Source organism: Archocentrus centrarchus, chromosome 11 (genome assembly GCF_007364275.1).
Source record: "Archocentrus centrarchus isolate MPI-CPG fArcCen1 chromosome 11, fArcCen1, whole genome shotgun sequence".
Classification (NCBI taxonomy): Eukaryota; Metazoa; Chordata; class Actinopteri; order Cichliformes; family Cichlidae; genus Archocentrus; species Archocentrus centrarchus.
Genome location: NC_044356.1, coordinates 3956526 through 3977547, shown reverse-complemented (window position 1 = coordinate 3977547; position 21022 = coordinate 3956526). Strand labels below are relative to the sequence as shown.

Here is a 21022-nt window from a genome sequence, read left to right as displayed (position 1 = left end):
TATAAAATACAATGACTTAAATTATATTATTGTATATACTAGGTCATCACATCAGTGTCAGTTGCATCTGTCAACTAGGTTGCCTGTTGGGATTTTTAAGTTCCAGCGGGTGCCAGTGTTCATTGACACAGTATCAATACAGTTTGGCAATGTGTTGAAAGGCTTCATGACGCCTCATCAACCATCATTACCATATAGCATGTGAAGGAGTGGAGGACCCAAATGCAAGACGCAGGAGTAGGCAGCAGTGTATAACAAAAATGAGCCTTTATTGAAGCTAAACGTAAGCAAAGACAAGAACCAAAAGAAGAAAAAACTAAAGAAAAACCTAAACTGGAAGAAACTAGAGAACACAAGAAGCTGGGTGAAGATGGGAACAAAAACACTGCCATGAAGACAACAAGACTCATCTGACAAGTGGAAAACTGAGTGAATACACAGAGAGAACTACGGGTGAGTGGAAACAGCTGGGGCAAACAGGTGAACAGAATGACACTAATGAGAATTGGGAAGTAAAACCAAACACAAAGCACAAGAGACAGGGGATGTCAAAATAAAACAGGAAGTGAAAAGACTGATACACAAATGCAAACTTGACACCACATAAAGAGGACGCAGACTAGACACAACACTGAAAATTAAACAGAAGAAGCTCCACACAACAGAGAAACACTTTGGGATGGAACTCGGGGAGAACAAAGGTGTAAAGCAATGGGAACCAACTAAGAATGCATAAGAGGAACACATGAAAAATAGAACAAAACAAAACAGTAACAATAAAGGTAACACAACTAAAAAGACCATAAAATAAGACAAGGGGTCGAAGACCATGACAAGCAGTTCTCAGCTGCGGTGCTCGGCGTTGTGCGCTGCAGCATGAGCAGTTTTTCTAATGCTGAGTTTTAATGTAGGATCATACCCAATGTTTTAATGAGTGTGTGTGCGGGGCGTTTACGGCCCCCATTTTTGTTTGTGTTTATTTATTTAATTTCTGTTTTAATTGTTTTGGTTTTTCACTGATTGTTTTGATTACATTTCAGTTGCTGGAGGCCATGGTGGTGGCAGCACTGGTGGCTTTGGTGGTGGTTTCTCCTACACCTTGTCTTTGTCTTTGATTGAGGTCTTCACTTACGGGTGTGGTCGTCTCGTGCCTGGGTGAATTAGTTTGCTTTAGTTTTCTTTGTTTTTTAGGGATTCCATCCTCCCTCGCTCTGGTCCCTGTCCCCCATAGGACCCCAGCTACTGGCCATGATTTTGTTGGTTTTTGCTTTCATGCCTTTTAATCATTTGTATTAAAAAACATGGTATTGTTTTAACATTGAACCATGTCTCCTGCCTCATTAGTGGGCGAACTTGCGAGTGCCTTGTGGTAAATCTAAAATCCCTGGGTGAAATTCCCAGGGGGGGGGGGGGGGGGGGGGGGGGCGTGGTCTGGCAATCTATTTATCTAATTATTCTGGTTCCCTTATTCACTCACCTCCACACCACTACCAATTACACCATCCAACCCTGGGCTCTCGCCACACACAGATTTAGATGATCATCAGTGGAAAATGTGTCGAGCTTCATACTCTGAATATCAGATATCATAACTTTCAAAATGTCAACAAAAGCCACTTTAAATAAATTTGGTTCAGTTTTCAAGTCTTAATGACTTCAGCCTCATTTCCCTCAAATATTCACACCATCTCCAACATCCAGCTTGTGGACTCATGTCTGCTCGACATGAAAAGATCTGAGATGCACCGTGTGTTCTTCTGTTTGCAGGTTTACACACTTGTTATTTCTGCCTGTTTAAATCTGTGAAAGAACAAGCTTATTGTAGTAATTATGTTTATTAGACCCCATTCCTTCTAGACTGCTAAAAGTAGTCCTTCCATTTATTGATACTTCAATCTTAAATATGATCAATTTAGTCATGCAAATGTCATGCTTGGATAAATTGGCAGGACGCTGCAATCAGGAGAATGATTACTTAGGATGGGTGAATATTGAACAAAAATATGCTGTCCCCTTCACTCCAATTGAAGCTTTATCACAAAGAACCCCAGTTTTAAAAGTGAGCAGGAATGTAGTTTTTGGAATTCCTGGCTGTCTACGGGCATAAGAAGCATTGCTGATTTGGCTACTCATAAAACAATTAAATCTTACTGAGACTTAAACTCTATTTGGCTTAGAAAACAAATGAGACTTTTGGAAATATATGCAAATACATAGCAGTTTAACTAGTAGTGACTTCATAGATTTCTTTACAAATAAAATTTTAGACATTAGAGAAAAAATTATTCATAACCATCTCAGAGACTTATCTTCATGTTCGGCTGCTTTCAGCACTGCTGGTATTTGTTTAGACTCTTTGGCTCCAGTTGATCTTTCAGAGTTAACTTCAATAGTTACTTCCTCCAAACCAGCAACATGTTTGTTAGATCCCATTCCTACTAGACTGTTCAAAGAAGTCTTTCCAATTATTGATGCTTCAATCTTAAAAATGATCAATCTGTCTTTATTAGTTGGCTATGTACCACAGGCCTTCAAGGTGGCTGTAATTAAACCTCTACTTAAAAAGCCATCACTGACCCAGCTGTCTTAGCTAATTATAGGCCAATCTCCAACCTTCCTTTTCTCTCAAAGACTCTTGAAAGAGTAGTTGTAAAACAGCTAACTGATCATCTGCAGAGGAACGGTTTATTTGAAGAGTTTCAGTCAGGTTTCAGAATTCATCACAGTACAGAAACAGCATTAGTGAAGGTTACCAATGATCTTCTTAGAGCCTCTGACAGTGGACTCATCTCTTGTCCATCTCTTGTTCTTGTCCTGTTGGACCTCAGTGCAGCTTTGATACTGTTGACCATAACATTTTATTACAGAGATTAGAGCATACTATAGGTATTAAAGGTACTGCACTGCAGTGGTTTGAATCATATTTATCTCATAGACTCCAATTTGTTCATGTAAATGGGGAGTCTTCTTCACACACAGCTCGCGAGGCTTCGAACGTCACCACATACTTCATCAACACAAGCCTCGATACACACTTCACAAAAATCTCCCTCGATTACTCGACACAGAAGGACTCATCACTACCTACAGGCTTATTGGTGTGGTTAGAGGCTGAATGACCTTGTAGGCCTGAAGGGATGAGGGCCATGTGCTTCCTTTTTTTTTTTTTTTTGACCTGTCATGTGTGGCAGTTTTCGCAATCGGAATGATAATCCAACAGCACTATTGTACTAAACATATTTGCTTTTACAGGAAGTGCTGTAAAAGTTATCTATAAGCTGTTCTTGTTAATTGTGTTTTCATTTTATTTATTCTTTCCAGATCTGACAGACAGGGAAAGAAAAAGAGAGATAGAGAAAAAAGAAAAAAAAGAAGATAAAAGCTACACATACATACACATTCACACACACACACACATATATATATATATATATATATATATATATATATATATATATATATATATATATATATATACATACATACATACATACATACATATATATATATACAGGGGTTGGACAATGAAACTGAAACACCTGGTTTTAGACCACAATAATTTATTAGTATGGTGTAGGGCCTCCTTTTGCGGCTAATACAGCGTCAGTTCGTCTTGGGAATGACATATACAAGTCCTGCACAGTGGTCAGAGGGATTTTAAGCCATTCTTCTTGCAGGATAGTGGGCAGGTCACGACGTGATGCTGGTGGAGGAAAACGTTTCCTGACTCGCTCCTCCAAAACACCCAAAAAAGTGGCTCAATAATGTTTAGATCTGGTGACTGTGCAGGCCATGGGAGAAGTTCAACTTCACTTTCATGTTCATCAAACCAATCTTTCACCATCTTGCTGTGTGTATTGGTGCATTGTCATCCTGATACACGGCACCGCCCTCAGGATACAATGTTTGAACCATTGGATGCACATGGTCCTCCAGAATGGTTTGGTAGTCCTTGGCAGTGACGCGCCCATCTAGCACAAGTATTGGGCCAAGGGAATGCCATGATATGGCAGCCCAAACCATCACTGATCCACCCCCATGCTTCACTCTGGGCATGCAACAGTCTGGGTGGTACGCTTCTTTGGGGCTTCTCCACACCGTAACTCTCCCGGATGTGGGGAAAACAGTAAAGGTGGACTCATCAGAGAACAATACATGTTTCACATTGTCCAAAGCCCAAGATTTGCGCTCCTTGCACCATTGAAACCGATATTTGGCATTGGCACGAATGACCAAAGGTTTGGCTATAGCAGCCCCGGTCGTGTATATTGACCCTGTGGAGCTCCCGACGGACAGTTTTGGTGGAAACAGGAGAGTTGAGGTGCACATTTAATTCTGCCGTGATTTGGGCAGCCGTGTGGTTTTAAGTTTTTTGGATACAATCCGGGTTAGCACCCGAACATCCCTTTCAGACAGCTTCCTCTTGCATCCACAGTTAATCCTATTGGATGTGGTTCGTCCTTCTTGGTGGTATGCTGACATTACCCTGGATACCGTGGCTCTTGATACATCACAAAGACTTGCTGTCTTGGTCACAGATGCCCCAGCAAGACGTGCACCAACAATTTGTCCTCTTTTGAACTCTGGTATGTCACCCATAATGTTGTGTGCATTGCAATATTTTGAGCAAAACTGTGCTCTTACCCTGCTAACTGGACCTTCACACTCTGCTCTTACTGGTGCAATTAATGAAGATTGGCTACCAGGCTGGTCCAATTTAGCCATGAAACCTCCCACACTAAAATGACAGGTGTTTCAGTTTCACTGTCCAACCCCTGTATACCCTGTATATATATATATATATATATATATATATATATATATATATATATATATATATATATATATATATATATATATATATGCTTGGGAAGGGGGAAGGAAAAACTCCCTTTTAACAGGAAGAAACCTCCAGCAGAACCAGGTTCAGGGAGGGGCAGTCATCTGCTGTGAGGGGGCTGAGGGGAGAGAAAAGACATGCTGTAGAAGAGAGCCAGAAATTAATAATAACTAATGATTAAATGCAGATTGCGGTATAAACAGAGTGAAAGAGATTAATGAAAAGAAACAGTTATGCTGCTATAGGCCTAGGCTGCTGTGGGGTTCCCATGATGCAATAAGGGAGGGTTCAGGTTCTGATCCAGCCCGAACTATAAGCTTTATCATAAAGGAACGTTTTCAGCTTTATCTTAAAAATACAGTGGCTTGCAAAAGTATTCATACCCCTTGAACTTTTCGATATTTTGTCACATTACAACCACAAACATAAATATATTTCACTGGAATTTAATGTGAAAGACCAACACAAAGTGGTTACAATTGTGAAGTGGAAAGAAAAGTATACATGATTCAAAACATTTTTTACAAATAAAAAACTGAAAAGTGCGGTGTGCAAAAGTATTGAGCCCCCTTTTCTCTCCCCCACCTGTGTGTAATCTAATCTCAGTACAAATACAGCTGCTCCGTGACGGCCTCAGAGGTTGGTTAAGAGAATATTGGGGAGTAAACAGCATCATGAAGTCCAAAGAACACAGCAGACAGGTCAGGAATAAGGTTGTGGAGAAGTTTAAAGCAGGCTTAGGCTATAAAAAGATTTCCCAAGTTCTGAACATCTCATGGAGCACTGTTCAATCCATTATCCAGAAATGGAAAGAGTACAGCACAACTTTAAACCTACCAAGACAAGGCCGTCCACCTAAACCTACAGGCCGAACAAGGAGAGCACTGATCAGAGATGCAGCCAAGAGGCCCATGGTGACTCTGGACCAAATGCAGAGATCCACAGCTCAGGTGGGGGAATCTGTCCACATGACAACTATTAGTCATGCACTGCACAAATGTGGTCTTTATGGAAGAGTGGCAAGAAGAAAGCCATTGTTAAAGAAAACCATAAAAAGTCCCATTTGCAGTTTGCCAGAAGCCATGTTGGGGACACAGAAAACATGTGGAACAAGGTGCTTTGGTCAGATGAGACCAAAATTGAACTTTTTGGCCAAAATGCAAAACACTATGTGTGGAGGAGAATTAACACTGCACATCACTCTGAACACACCATCCCCACTGTCAAATATGGTGGTGGCAGCATCATGCTCTGGGGCTGCTTCTCTTCAGCAGGGACAGGGAAGTTGGTCAGAGTTGATGGGAAGATGGATGGAACCAAATACAGGACAATCCTGGAAGAAAACCTGTTGGAGTCTGCAAAAGACTTGAGACTGGGGCGGAGGTTCACCTTCCAGCAGGACAACAACCCTAAACATAAAGCCAGGGCTACAATGGAACGGTTTCAAACCAAATATATTCATGTGTTAGAACGGCCCACTCAAAGTCCAGACCTAAACCCAATCAAGAATTTGTGGCAAGATCTGAAAACTGCTGTTCACAAACACTCTCCATCTAATCTGACTGAGCTTGAGCTGTTTTGCAAAGAAGAATGGGCAAAAATTTCAGTCACTAGATGTGCAAAGCTGGTGGAGACATGCAGCTGTAACTGCAGCAAAAGGTGGTTCCACAAAGTATTGACTCAGGGGGGCTCAATACTTTTGCACACCACACTTTTCAGTTTTTTATTTGTAAAAAATGTTTTGAATCATGTATAATTTTCGTTCTACTTTACAATTGTATACCACTTTGTGTTGGTCTTTCACATTAAATTCCAGTGAAATATATTTAGAGAATAGAATAGAATGCCTTTATTGTCATTATACAGGATGTACAATGAGATTGGAGGGTCACTCCTGTTCAGTGCCATGTAACAGAAAATCAAACTCTCTTAAATGAAAATAAAAATATTATAAAAATATTATAATCTAGTATAATCAATATGATCAAGAGATATACAGAAAATAAACAATGTGTAAAATATACAAAAAATAGAATGTATAAAAATATATACATACATACATACATACATACATTGGTGCATCTGTACATTGTAAGAAAGTAAATGTGTGTATACATATAATAATGAAGATGATGAATATTGCACTTGGTGAATGAATATTGCACTAGTGAATGAATACTGGATATTACACAATATAGGAATGTTAGATGTTGTTCAGTATGAATAATATAATATTGCACAGAGATGTGGGTGTTGCACATTTACGGTGGGTGAGTGTGTGAGTTCAGGGTGGTGATTGCTCTGGCGAAGAAACTGTTCTTGAGTCTGTTTGTTCTGGCTTTGATGCACCTGTAGCGCCTGCCAGAGGGCAGCAGGTCAAACAGGTCAAAGCCAGGGTGTGAGCTGTCCTTGATGATGTTCCTGGCTCTGCTGATGCAGCGGGAGGTGTAGATGTCCATCAGGGAGGGGAGAGGGCAGCCAACGATTCTTTGTGCTGTCTTGACTACCCTCTGAAGCCTGACCCTGTCTGCCTCAGTGCAGCTGCCATACCATACTGTGATACAGTACGTCAGCAGGCTCTCAATGGATGAGCGGGTAGAAGGTCAGCAGCAGGTTTGAGTCCAAGTTGTTCTTCCTGAGGACCTTCAGGAAGTGAAGTCGCTGCTGAGCCTTCTTGATAACAGCTGTGATGTTATCTGGCCAAGAGAGATCAGCAGAGATGAGGACACCGAGAAACCTGAAGGTGTGGACCCTCTCCACACGCTTGCCGTTGATGTAGAGGGGGGCTGGGTCAGTCCTGTGCTTCCTGAAGTCGATGATGATCTCTTTGGTTTTCATGGAGTTCAGTACCAGGTTGTTCTCTGAACACCAGGCTGTCAACTTCAGGACCTCCTCTCTGTAAGCTGCCTCATCTCCCTTCGCGATGAGTCCGACCACTGTGGTGTCGTCAGCAAATTTGACGATGAGGTTGTTATTGTGGGCCGGACTGCAGTCATGGGTGTAGAGGCAGTACAGGAGGGGGCTCAGCACACAGCCCTGTGGGGAGCCAGTGCTCAGTGTGAGGGTGGAGGAGAGATGGGGGCCAAGTCTCACAGTCTGGGGCCGGTTGGTTAAGAAGTCCTTGATCCAGGAACATGTGAGAGGGGGGAGGCCCAGGGGGTGCAGTTTGGTGGTGAGAATGTCCGGGATGATTGTGTTGAATGCTGAGCTGTAATCCACAAAGAGCATGCGAGCGTAGCTCTGCTGCTGCTCCAAGTGGCTCAACACAGAGTGGAGAGCTACAGCGATGGCGTCCTCTGTGGATCTGTTTGCACGATATGCAAACTGATGGGTGTCGAAAGTGGGGGGCAGATGGTCTTTGATGTGCTGGAGAACCAGCCTCTCAAAGCACTTCATGATTAGCGGTGTGAGGGCCACAGGGCGGTAATCATTTAGGCTGGTGACAGATGACCTTTTGGGCACGGGGATGATTGTGGCTGTTTTTAGGCAGGGGGGGATGACTGCTTGGGCCAGGGAGAGGTTGAGAATCAGGGTGAGCTGGTGGGCACACGCTCTGATCACCTTGCCAGGTTCTCCGTCTGGTCCGGCAGCCTTCCTGGAGTTCACTGCCAGGAGCACGCGCCGTACCTCATGCTCCTGGACAGTGAGTGGGGTGCAGCCTGGTGGGGGGGGGGGGGGGGGGGGGGCAGGACTGGAGCAGATGGGTGGTCCTGAGACATCTCAAAGCAAGCAAAGAAACAGTTAAGTTCCTCTGCTAGTGACACACTCAGGTCTCCTGCAGTCACATCACAGCCTCTGAAGTTTGTGATGTTCTGAATGCCCTGCCACACCTCCTGTGTGTTATTGCTGGACAGATGGGACTCTATTCTCCTCCTGTAGTCCGTTTTGGCTTTTTTAATTCCTCTTTTCAGGTCAGCTCGAGCAGCACTGTACAGAGCTCTGTCGCCTGACCTGAAGGCAGCATCACGGGTTTTGAGGAGTGAACGGACCTTGCTGTTCATCCAGGGTTTCTGGTTAGGGAAAACCCAGATGCTTTTGCTAACAGTCACATTTCCGATACAGAACTTAATGTAGTCCAGTACTGTCCCTGTGAATGTTTCTAGGTCCTCATGTTCGAATAAGTCCCAGTCTGTGTATGCAAAGCAGTCCTGTAGGTCGGAGAGTGCGTTTTCAGGCCAGGTTGTAATGGTTTTTACAGTAGGCCTGGCTCTCCCTCTGAGGGGGGTGTATGCTGGGGTGAGCAGCAGGGAAAGATGGTCAGACTGGCCGAGGTGGGGGAGGGGTTTGGCTCTGTAAGCGTGCTTAATGTTGGAGTAAACGTGGTCAAGAGTGTTCTCCCCTCTTGTAGAACATTTGACATGTTGGTGGAATTTCGGGAGTACAGTCTTTAAGTTGGCCTTGTTAAAGTCTCCCGCGATAATAAGAACACCGTCGGGGTGGACCCGCTGCTGTTCGTTAATGGCGTTCAGCAGGAGAGATAGCGCCATGCTAACATTAGCATCATATACACAGCTGTGACGATCACTACTGTTAGCTCTCTGGGTAGAAAAAAAGGCCGACATCTTACAGACATGTACTCGAGGTCTGGGGAACAATGTTAGTCTATGATTGTTCCGTTGTTACACCAGTCCTCATGCACGTAAATACAGAGACCCCCTCCCCTGCTCTTACCGGAGTCCTTGGTCCGATCTCCGCGTAGCAGAGTGCGGCCTGCTAGCTGCACGCTAGCATCGGGAATGTGGGGGTTTAGCCAGGTCTCGGTGATAATCATTACACAGCAGTCACGAACATAGCGATTTACAGCCAGCTCTAACTCTAGGTTGTCCGTTTTATTTACCATGGACCTGGCTTTGGAGAGATACAGGCTCGGCAGAGGAGGTCTGTGTGGTTGGCATTTCAGCTTCAGCATAAAGCCGGACCTGCAGCCCCGCTTCTGCTTCCTCTCCCTCCGCCGTCGGCGGCGCCTTCCAGACCCGATAACAATCCACGGAGCACCCGGCGGTCTCGCTATGTCGTCTGGGATGTTATGAGTGTAGTGAAAATCACTCGATACTGATATCTTGTGCCGGTAGCCAATGTCCACAAGATCCTGGCGTGTGTAGCAGTTGTTTGCAGAGACAAATGCACCAAAACTAACAAACATGAAATACTAAAAGTACCGAAAAAGAGCACCGAAAGGAAGAGCCGTGAGCCGCTGCGTCTGTGCGCGCCGCCGTCTTGGATCCATTATGTCTGATCCATGGATCCATAATCCATCTTGGATGGATTATGTTTGTGGTTGTAATGTGGCAAAATATGGAAAAGTTCAAGGGGTGTGAATACTTTTGCAAGACACTGTAGCATCATAAGAGTGACTGTGTTTTTATTTTTTTTTTATAGTTGCACTTTTGATCATTTATATAGCTCCCATATGGCACTTAAATGCCACAGTGTTAAGTTCTGAGAAGAACATGATGTTAGTAAGTTGTCCACAAAATATGTTAAAACTCTATTGGGTTAGTCACAAATGTCTTCAAATATATATTTGCTTTTTATGATTCTCTCTCTTTTTTGTGTTATGTATTATCAAGATTGTGTAAAGGCCCAATTATAGACAGGTAAACTAGCTTAGGCTATAAATGTGGTGGTGTGTTGCCTGTTCCATATTTCTATGGAAAAATAAAAGTAAACCAAAAAGGCTCTGCTACAGAAGGCAGCCTGTCCAGGGTGTACCGAGCTCTTAACCATATGACTGCTGGGATAACAGAGCCTGACCCTGAGCTGGATAAAGAGTCCAGTAAATGGACAAATGGCTGATGTATATTTAACACATTTTGCATGAAACATTTCAACATTTAATTATGAAGCTTTCCTATAAAAAGTCAAGTTGAAACAAACAAGCTTGTTGATCAGGGTTGAGGTGAAACTTAAACAAAACTGAAAGTGTAGAAGGTCAAACAGTGTCCCAATTAAAACCTGCTAACTGGCAGTGTCCCGCCCGCGGGATGTTTGTGGCGCTTTTTGACTTTGAAGCCTCATACCGTCACAGTAACGCTGCTGTCTGCCCTTATGATGCTTTTATATGACAAAGTAGACCCTCCAAATTGGATTGACACCTCATTTAGCCAATCAAGTTATGAAATGGGTTTTCCAGAGCCAATAATAACCAGACAGCGTCATGTGACTTCTTCGGACATGCCCCAAATACTCTCCAATCGTTCTGATTGGTCAGCTCTGACCCAAAATCTAAAACCACAGATGTATAGCCAATAAAATTCCTGACACGTGGGTATATGGCATATTGGGGTGTGTTTTCAGATGAATCCACAAAGTTTCTGCACAATGAGTGCACAAAGTCAAGCCAGAAGTAAGACTGTGCGCCGTAATGACTCGAGAGTGTTTACAGTACTTTTTCTCACTAACGGATTGTATAAATATCTCAAAACAAGCTATTTTTCTACAACGAAGTGACAAAGTGATTCATGAGAGTGGATTATTATTTATTGGAGGACTTTGTCGCTGATTCTACCGTTTTTATTGCTGCGTAATGAACACGAACAGCTGTTACTCGGAAGGATTTCATAGTAAGTTTTTATTCCCAGCTTGTGCTCCTATTATATGCCATTTAGATGTAAATATGTATTCTCAATGGGCTTTCACGGTGGTTACACAATGGCTAAGAGCAATGTTTATTGATATTCGTGATATTTGCTTTGTGGTGGGCTTTGGGTTCCCTTGTGTTTAGGAATGGGGGTCATTGTTTGCGAGGATTTTGTAGGTTGCATATCAGGACATTTGGGAGGATTGTTGGTTTTTTATGTGTATATGTAGTGTTTACATTCACTGTAACTGTTGATCAATATGCAATTTATTTATTTTGGGGTTTGTGAAGGAATCACTGAAAATAGACTGGGGTTTTTGTGAATGAGGTTGCCCTAATTTTCCTTGTTTTACAAATTAGGGCAACCTCTGATATATATGTCTATACTTATAATTAATTTGTACTATCAGTAACTTTGTGTATAGCAGAGGATTTCTCAGGGTAGTATCTTTGATTAGAGCCCTCATTGATGACTGTATGTTGAAGCATTGAGGAGTTACAGCCATTTGAAGTTTGTATATTAAAGGCTGCTCACATGTTCCATTTAGTGTCTCCAAATGGCACACGTGAGACCACGCCTGGACATCAACACACAAAAACCTTTACAAACAGTAGGTTTTTGTGCTATCTTGATAAAATTTGAAACACACATTAAAAGGACTTCATTCAACAGCTTCATTATATTTTCCAATCTATACCTTCTACACTCAGTGTGTAGTTATATAAAAACTATCTAGGCGAGGCAAAAATTGTCTAATTTTTCTGTGTTCCAAACTTAATAGCTACATACTCATTACAGTTACAGCATTTTTGACTGCAAAAATGAAAAATATAGCATGTCGTCTTCAAAAAAAGAAGAAGCTTTTGCATGTACTCCAAAGAGTTCAGGAACAGCAGCTGATTTAATTTGGGTATGCTTTTTCAGGCGTTTTTGTTGACTTCAGGGGTTAAAAAAATACAGCCTGAGAAATCTTTAAAAAAATGAAGGCATTTATTTTGTGTACAATGACAAACAATTTCTTTTTTTATACAGTTTTACACAATTAACAGTTATTGTGTATTTGAGGTAACTTTAGCACTTCTATTAAGTCTTAGAAAATATTTCACAAAACAAATAATCAGAACAAACCAAAAAGCGCACACACACACACACACACACACACACACACACACACACACACACACACACACACACACACACACACACACACACACACACACAAGAATTTATGATGATGATGGAGCCAGTCTGATCTGAATGACACAGTCACAGTTTGGGAGGATTAAAGGTGAAAGATCAGTCTCCTGTTCACATTCAAATAGCAAATACCGTATTTTTTGGACTATAAGGCGCACTAAGAATCCTTAAATTTTCTCAAGAATCAGCAGTGAGCCTTATAATCCAGTGCGCCTTATGTATAAATTCTTGTTTTCCTTACTGACCTTGAACCAATTTTATGTGGTACACTGCGCTCAAAAATCTGTCATAATGTTTTAGTGCAACTTTGGTAAGGGACGCTTAAAAAACATCGACATTTTCCAGAGCAACAGGGGGGAGGGCTAGACAAATATATGTAGACACTGCATTGAGCGGGGTTGCTGTGATACGTCAGCACATCCGCCATATTGGATGTTGCAGATCTGTGCTGTGAACTAATACAAGTGAATGGACTGAACTTCATAAAGAGCCTTTCTACCAAGTTATTTAAGTTAATGCGTTCATTCACACATTCAAATATGCACTAATATACACTGGGAAACATTTAGGCACCAAAAAAAAAAGTTCTGTTTAAAAAAAAGGTTAGAATGGCCAAATAGAGTCAAAAACAATTTGTCAGTCTTACCTGTGAAAGGTAATCCCATGTGATCCCATTTCGACTGTAAAATGGTTCGAAAAACTCCACACAGCACCAGAGTGCAGCGTCTTTCTCTTGTCGGCTCTCTGAGTCAGCGCTCAATGCGGCATCTATGTATATATGTCTAGGGGGGGTAACACCCAGTGTACACTTTTCAAATAGTTAGAAAATGTCGGTCGGTCTGTGTAATTTGAGTGTAATTGGATTTTATTCTACATGTTTCTGGCCTGTTTTCATCTACGCTGGCCTGGATAATTATGCGTAATCTGGTGATCGGCACTGTTGCCAACTTTTGTGCAACAAAACTTGCTGTGGGCTTTCTCAAAAATGCTAGAAGTCACTAAAGGATGAATCGAGGTCCGGGGGTGTATGTGCTGTCCCCCTCGGGGCCAAAGAGAGGCCCGGGCGATGCCACAGTGTATGAAGGGACGCAGTACGAGTGCTGTATGTACACAAACACGGTGACAGCGGAGTTTTCAGGTTTCTGGTGTTGAGTCGAAAAGGGATTTCCTTTTTTTAAATGTTTTTTCTTTGCTTATATCGGTAAATATACTGGTGCACAGGATTTGTGAAGGGCTTATATATAAAATGAAGAAATTACTTGTTCTTACTAGGGCTGCATGAATCGATTATTTTAGTAATCGAGTATTCTATTGATTATTCCATCGATTAATCGAGTAATCGGATGAGAAATACTTTTTTTTTATTAACAGTTTATCTGCGTATTTTAACTTCTGTGCTGCAGTTTCTCGCCGTGTGAACAAACGGGTGGATGAAGCAACTACAAAGTTCTCTTTTCTTCACCTTAACACTTGCTGATCAGGTGCTTGATGAAGGACCTCCAGCTGTTTCCCAGTAAAGATTTTAGTGGTGGTTACTAAAAGAAAAAGCTGCTGTTTTGGACGCTGGAAAAACTTTTGCACAACTTGAGCTCACCGTCTCTATAACAGCTTCGCCTCTTTGCGCTTGTGCAGTTAAAACTGTCATCTGCTATGAGTGTTTTTGAAACATTAGTGGCTGCGGGAGCCATGGCGCATGTGTGAGTACTGTTGTAATGCTTTGTATTCACAAGCATTCTCGAAAATACGTTTCTACTGCAGGTCTTTATTTAGTTACTAATAACCAGGGGTGAAAGTAAGCCGGTACAGTCCGGTACTGTGTACCACTAAAAGATTCTGCGCCGGTACGCAGTACCGGCAAAAGTTGGAGTGGCTGTCTGCTGTAAAGCCGTCATTCAGAACCGGTCACAGCTATACTTTGGGTCAGAATAAATCCGCTACCAATAAGCAGTTTAAAACAGGACGTAATCAGTTAATAGGCTAGACCTCCTATTTTGACTGACACCTCGTTCGGCCAATCATGTAATTGGCTGCACCAAAATCAACCAAAACGCTACGTGACACCCCCTGGTTATTATTGGCTCTGGAAAACCCATTTCTTAATATGATTGGCCGAATGCACTACATCCCGGAGGACAGGACATTGCCAGCAGTGTTACCAAGTCTGCTTATTATAAGCGACTTTGGGCTTGTTTTTTTCTAAAGTCGCTTGCAAATCTCGTGAGTCGCGGGTTGCGGTTTTTTGGGCTTGTTTTTGAATGTGGAGTTGCTTATTTGGGCTTGACTTTCTTTCCGAGTGAAACTCCTTGAATAATATAAAAAGACGAGTGGTAGGTAGTTTGTCCCTTCCAAGCCCCCGTTTCCTGTTTATCGCTCCTGCACATGTTGACCGGGCGCACACCCAAACAAACACTCATAACAGCCCAGAGTGAGGAGGCAGCGCAAGAATGAGCTCCAGTAAGCGGGGAAATATAGAAAAAATATAATAAAGAGTGGGAGAAAGAGAGCGCACTTACAGAATGGATCCGAGCTGAGATGACAGTGGCACTAAAAGTGGGTTTGCACTATATGTAGTGCAAAGGGACGCCCACAAGAGCGCTGCGCCAAAACGATGTGACGAAATTATTTCTCTAGTCGGCATTTTCTGTATTTAACAGCTGTGCATATGAAATGATCAGTAACAGAGGAACGGCGCTGATTAGGCACCAGTGTGCTCCTCCACCTCCCTTCCTCCTGCCCCCTCCCCCCCAAAGAAATTGTGTCTGCATACACCTCTGAAAGTAGCTGCGGTGCTAATGGGAGACGTACCAAAGGGATTCCCCAGATTTTGCAAGCGTGAAATATGTGCTCACCATGCTGATTTAGTTCAACATGCTGATACAGAGAAACACACACACAAAAACTGTGCATCCTTCTCTTCTATGAGGCCAAGAACCATGGGTTTGACTGCTCCAAAACACAATGAGATAAAACAAAGAAGTGAGCTATACTACTATAGAGCCATACTGTTTAAACTTGGCCTCAGTTTTACACAATGTTGTGGGTTGCCAGTTGGGCTTCTTTTGGGCTTGTTTTCATAGAGCTGGTTGCTTGTTTCTGTCGCGAAATCTGGCAACACTGATTGCCAGTTAACAGGCAACGACAGGGGTTTTCCAGAACCAACAATAACCAGAGGGCGTAGTTTTTTCAGGTGATTTTGGTTCGGCCAGTTAACAGGTTAAAATGTTCATCGCTACGTTTAATGTCGGTCTGCTTGTTACAAAATATCTCAATTAAAAGCAAATAGAAATTAACTAATTGTGTTTCATGTTATTCTGCTCAATTTCAACAACACAGCCCAGCTCAAAAACACTGCTTATTACTGGAGATTTCATTTACGCTACATGACAGGGCATTCAGCTCCAAAACACAGTGGATGCCAAGAGGACTGCAAAAGTTTGGTGGTTATTTCTGTCCAGACGTTTTGTATTGGTGGACAGAGCCAGAATGCATGGAGGTGGTCATCAGTTGTGTTAAGTGTGCATTGTGTGCAAACATCTCAGTTCCTTAACAACAAAAATATATTCCACATTGTCAACTGATTTTAATTTCTGCCTTATCCAGGCAGGCAATAGCTATATTATATTTATATATATATATATATATATATATATATATATATATATATATATATATATATGTATGTGTGTGTGTGTGTGTGTGTGTGTGTGTGTGTGTTTGTCATAGTACCGGCAAGAATTTAAAACTACTTTCACCCCTGCTAATAAGGGATTAAAGTATAAAAAATATTTTGACGGAGCCCCTCGATCCTGGGGGGCCTTCCGGTACAGAACCATCGCTAGTGCTAATGGCCCGCGCTCGCTAGCAAACCAGTTCTGGTAGCTACAGCTGAAGTAAAGACAAAAATAACAGCTGAAATTCTCAGCGAGCACACACACAGAGAGCAGTGCAGGAGTGGAAATCGTCAGCGATAGTTGCCACCCGTCCCGTAAAGTACGGAACCCCGCATGTTACGGAGCCGTATTCCACAGAGTTCGGGATACGGGGTTCTGTATTTTACCAGACAGGTGGCAACTCTAGTGATGATCCACTCTTTGTTAAAGGAAATCCATCGCAGTGACAGAGAGCTTTTTAGAATCTGTGTGTGTGTGTGTTGTGTGTGCATGAATAACACTCCAGTCCAGTAGGTGGCGGTAATGCAGTTCTATGTTGGTTTGCCAGCCACCAATAAACCCACAAAAAGACGACGGAGCACTAATGCTGCTAATGCTAGTGAGTAGCACCGCTTACAGTGAGACAGCTGAGCGCTGCAGAGTTTAAACGAAGCATCGACACAGTAAATTTGTGTCGATAATTTTTTAGACTCGATTTAATCGACTTAATCGATGAATCCTTGCAGCCCTTGTTCTTACCCTCATTAATAAAGAATATATTGTAGCGTCTGTTAAGACGTTGAAGAAGATGGCGAGAGATTGCCAAAAAAAGTTTCCCTTTTATTAACAATTAAATGGTTGCTGTGTGCCGCAACCAAAACAAAACAGTAACAACATCGAGACTGACTCGGATAATGATGAGAGGGAACCCGGCATGTTTGATGCCGAAATCGCCCAACTGCTCAACTCAGACACTGAAGATGAGGAATTTGATGGATTTGTGGAAGATGAATGATTTAAAATGTGTGTATTTTTCTGTATTTGTTTACAACTGAACACTATTCTGAGTTATTGTGAATGAGTTGAATAAAGTTCGATTTATCTGATGCTTTTGTTTCACTCTACATATGTTTTATCATGCGCCTTATAACCTGGTGCGCCTTATGGTCCGCAAAATACGGTAAGCTCCAAAAACAGAAAGATTTAAAATCATACATTTAAAAATAAACACACAAGTTAACTTGCAAACAAATAGTGAAATATCAGGCAGAATTGAAAACTTGTAAAATATTAAATTACATAATTGAACTGAACAAGAATTCCTTGAGCACTTAAAAACTGTTCAGAACTGAGTGCAGATTCATATTTGTCTGTTTCAGTAACAACTCACTGATCACACACTGCTCAGAAAAATATCAGAAATGTAAGAACTGTTATTAATAACAGAATCATGTCGCACTTTATATGCTGCTTAACTGTGCGGCACTTTTTGCATCATGAACAGTGCGTTATACTGCAAACAGAAAACAAAGGAAAAACAAAATAAATTGATGTTAAATTTATGAAGCTAACATTAATTTTTAGGTGGGACAAATGCGCCTGTCCAACATTTTATGGTTCCTACGCCTATGACAATAACAATAAAAAACATTTTTAACGGTCTTGAACCTGAATCCAGTCGGGGTCCTTTCTGTGTGGCATTTCTCCACAGGAGCTTCCTCCTTCAGCTCCCTCCCACAGTCCAAAGACATCCACAGGGTTCAGTTTAGTGTGAATGTGGGCATTAATGGTGGTCTATCAGCGTTAGCCCTGTGACGGACTGGTAACCTGACTGCCTCTCACTCACTGGCACCCTGCTGCGGTGTGTTTCTGAAATAATAAGGAAACAATTTCTAAATGTCAGATGAGTTCAGTTTTGCACTCTGTGTTAGAGCACTGCTGAATCCCTCACCTGTCTTCTTTTTGTAAACAACAAATGCAACTGCAGCAACGAGGACGACAACAACAAAGATGATGATGATGATGATGATGGTGATGGTCATGTCAGAGGGCATCTCTGCTCAGTAAAAGCAGCAAACAAACAAAATCAATAAAGCAGGTTAGAAATAAATCCATCCTACAGCATCAATCTGCAATACATATTTCAAGTAATGCACTAAAATTATATCATTAACTTTTTAACAAGAGCTGAAAAACCAAAGGCTTTACAGGTTACAGACACTTTGATGAATTTCCAATATCGGTCAGATTTAAGTGTCTGAAATGTGACCCCCCCCCCCCCCCACTCACACACACTACCACCACCAACCACACACCCCAAAAATTCAAACATCACATTATAGATAATCCACAGGTACTCTCACTCTTACTTATTTGGGTTTTACCCCAGTTGGTTCTGATCACTGTTGTATCCAGTTTGGTGATGATGGCGTCCTCAGAGAGCTGAAACACACACTCGTACCTGCTCCAGTCTGCAGGTGTGACTGATGAAACATTCAGATCGACACTCATCTGGACGGTCCCATCATTGTTGGGGAGGATCTCTCCAGGATCCAAGACTTCATGGATCTCTTCTCCATCTTTCCTCCAGAACATCACGGCTCTGTGAGGGTAGAAACCTGTAGCGTGGCAGCAGATTGGAGAGGAGGGAGACTTCTGGAGGAGAGACACTGAGGGAAGAACTGGAGAGAGATGGGAAAGAGAGGGAGGGAGATAAAGGAAAAACAGACAAAGAAGAAATTCAGTAAGAAGAAATGTACAAGTGTACACTGTACATGTTAGATAAAAACATGACAGTAGAAAACAACTGAAACAAAGATGTGAAAAATCAAAGCAAAAATGTTTCTGTAATTCAAATCAAAGCGAATCGATCAAGCCAAAGAATCAGCAGCTTTCTATCAGCTGCTTACTTTAAACTAAAGTCGTGTTTCCACACAGAACGACTCAGCGCGGGTCAACTCGGGTTTGACAGCATTTCCATCAGAATCATGTACACGGTTGCAGGTCCTTTTTTCGTACCCACTCACCCGAGGTTCTAGGCGATCCGTGGAGACCTGAAAATGCGATGTAGAAGAACAGCATGCCACTGATTGGCCAGGGAGTGCCTTCACTAGCAGAGTCATGAGAGCGACTCCTTCACCAGAATCAAGCCTGCCATTTTTAAAACCTGACAGCAAGAAACTGGAGGCACAAAGCACCGGTTGAATCCCCAGACTGAAAGTTTGCAGCGGTAGTTTTGCAACATGAAATGCACAAGCAGCATACACATTATAACCCTATACTGCCAGGCAATCGCCGCTGAAGCACCGTTACCTGCCCCTACTAGCTGAACAGCTGGTTAGCACAGAGCTTGAGGCGGCTGATCAAAGGAACTTTGAATGACCGTAATAACGCGACCGTTAGTCCTATCAGAAAAAATCAAAAAGTTTCTGAAAGCTGCGAAACTGCACTTCACAACCAACTTAGGATATTATTATGATTTTATTAAAGTAATTTTTGCCGTAAGTCCGCAAACTGCAGCACTTTTGAAGTACACTGAGCCAAATATGACATGTTCGGAGAGGGACCTGGCTGAAAGTAAGAGGGGGCCGCCATACCTCAACTCTATTCCAGAACTCCACAGGAAGTTGGTCTTCTTCGTGAGTTTATCACTGGGAAATTGCCGGAGTCACTTCCTGAGCCAAATTCCACCTCTTAGCTGGTTTGCCAACCGCTATTAAAGCCACAACAAGAAGAAGACGAGCTGCTGCTGGAAATAATCTCTTGTCCTCAACCAGGTCCCACTCGAAGGAATGCCCAATCTTAAAACTCTGGTGAAGTAATTAGCAAATTATCACATTATGTTCACTAAGATGTACTTCTGTGTTATCTGACCATGTAGTTTATTCTGTAACGTCTGTTACATAATTAGCCAATGAAGGAAATTAGTTTTCATGAAGTTCATGGTATGTGTGTCCCCTTACTATATGTACATTTACTTGCCTGAGAAATTTGTCTTAGACTGGAAGATAAACATAACTGATTAAAAATACAGAAGCTTATAATGTTTGGGGTCATCAGGAACTTTGTGCTCTCACTGGGAAACGGACCACACTGATGGAGGCGACACAATGATAGAAATGGAGAATTCAAGTTCTCCCAGCTGTTGAAGTTCTCCGTTTTCCACATTTTGTTTTGTATATGATGTAACCAAGATTGATAAGCTGTCACTATATGAAACTGTAAGCTGAATTAGAAGAGGTCAGAACTTCATGCCATCCCACAGGGGGATGAGATGCAGTCCTGACCTGGATTAATCTGTAAAACTGTTTGAAATGGCTTAATTAAATGTAATAATTGGACTCCTTATTCCATTGTTGTGAGTCTTATTCCTGTTTGATAAATGAACACGCAGAAACCTGGAGGAATAAGCTGGTAGCAGGTTTCTTCAATTGGTGATGCCTGACGTGATTGAACAGGAATGTTTTTGATTTTTAGATGTTTTTATTTGTGTTTTTTGAGTTTCTTGGGAATAAGGAGTGAATTTGGCCACCAATAATGACTGCTTCGAGGTTCTGTGTGACAGTGCTGACTTCCAGACTCCACAGTGAACAGATCTCCATCTAAAGGTTGGAAGAGACCTTTCCTAGATATCGGCATATTGAATTGTATCAAATTATAATGGTCACTGGTGGTAAGACAGGAGGAAGGTGTAATTCGAGCCATTTCACACAGGTGTAAGAGTTTAAGAAAAAAGAGCTGATAATATGAGACTA

The 21022-nt window shown here is 42.1% G+C and overlaps 1 pseudogene; it reads right to left on the bottom strand.

The window, feature by feature from the left end:
- Positions 1 to 17833: 17833 nt before the first annotated feature.
- LOC115787854 (major histocompatibility complex class I-related gene protein-like) overlaps positions 17834 to 21022 on the bottom strand; it is a 41117-nt pseudogene continuing 37928 nt past the window's right edge.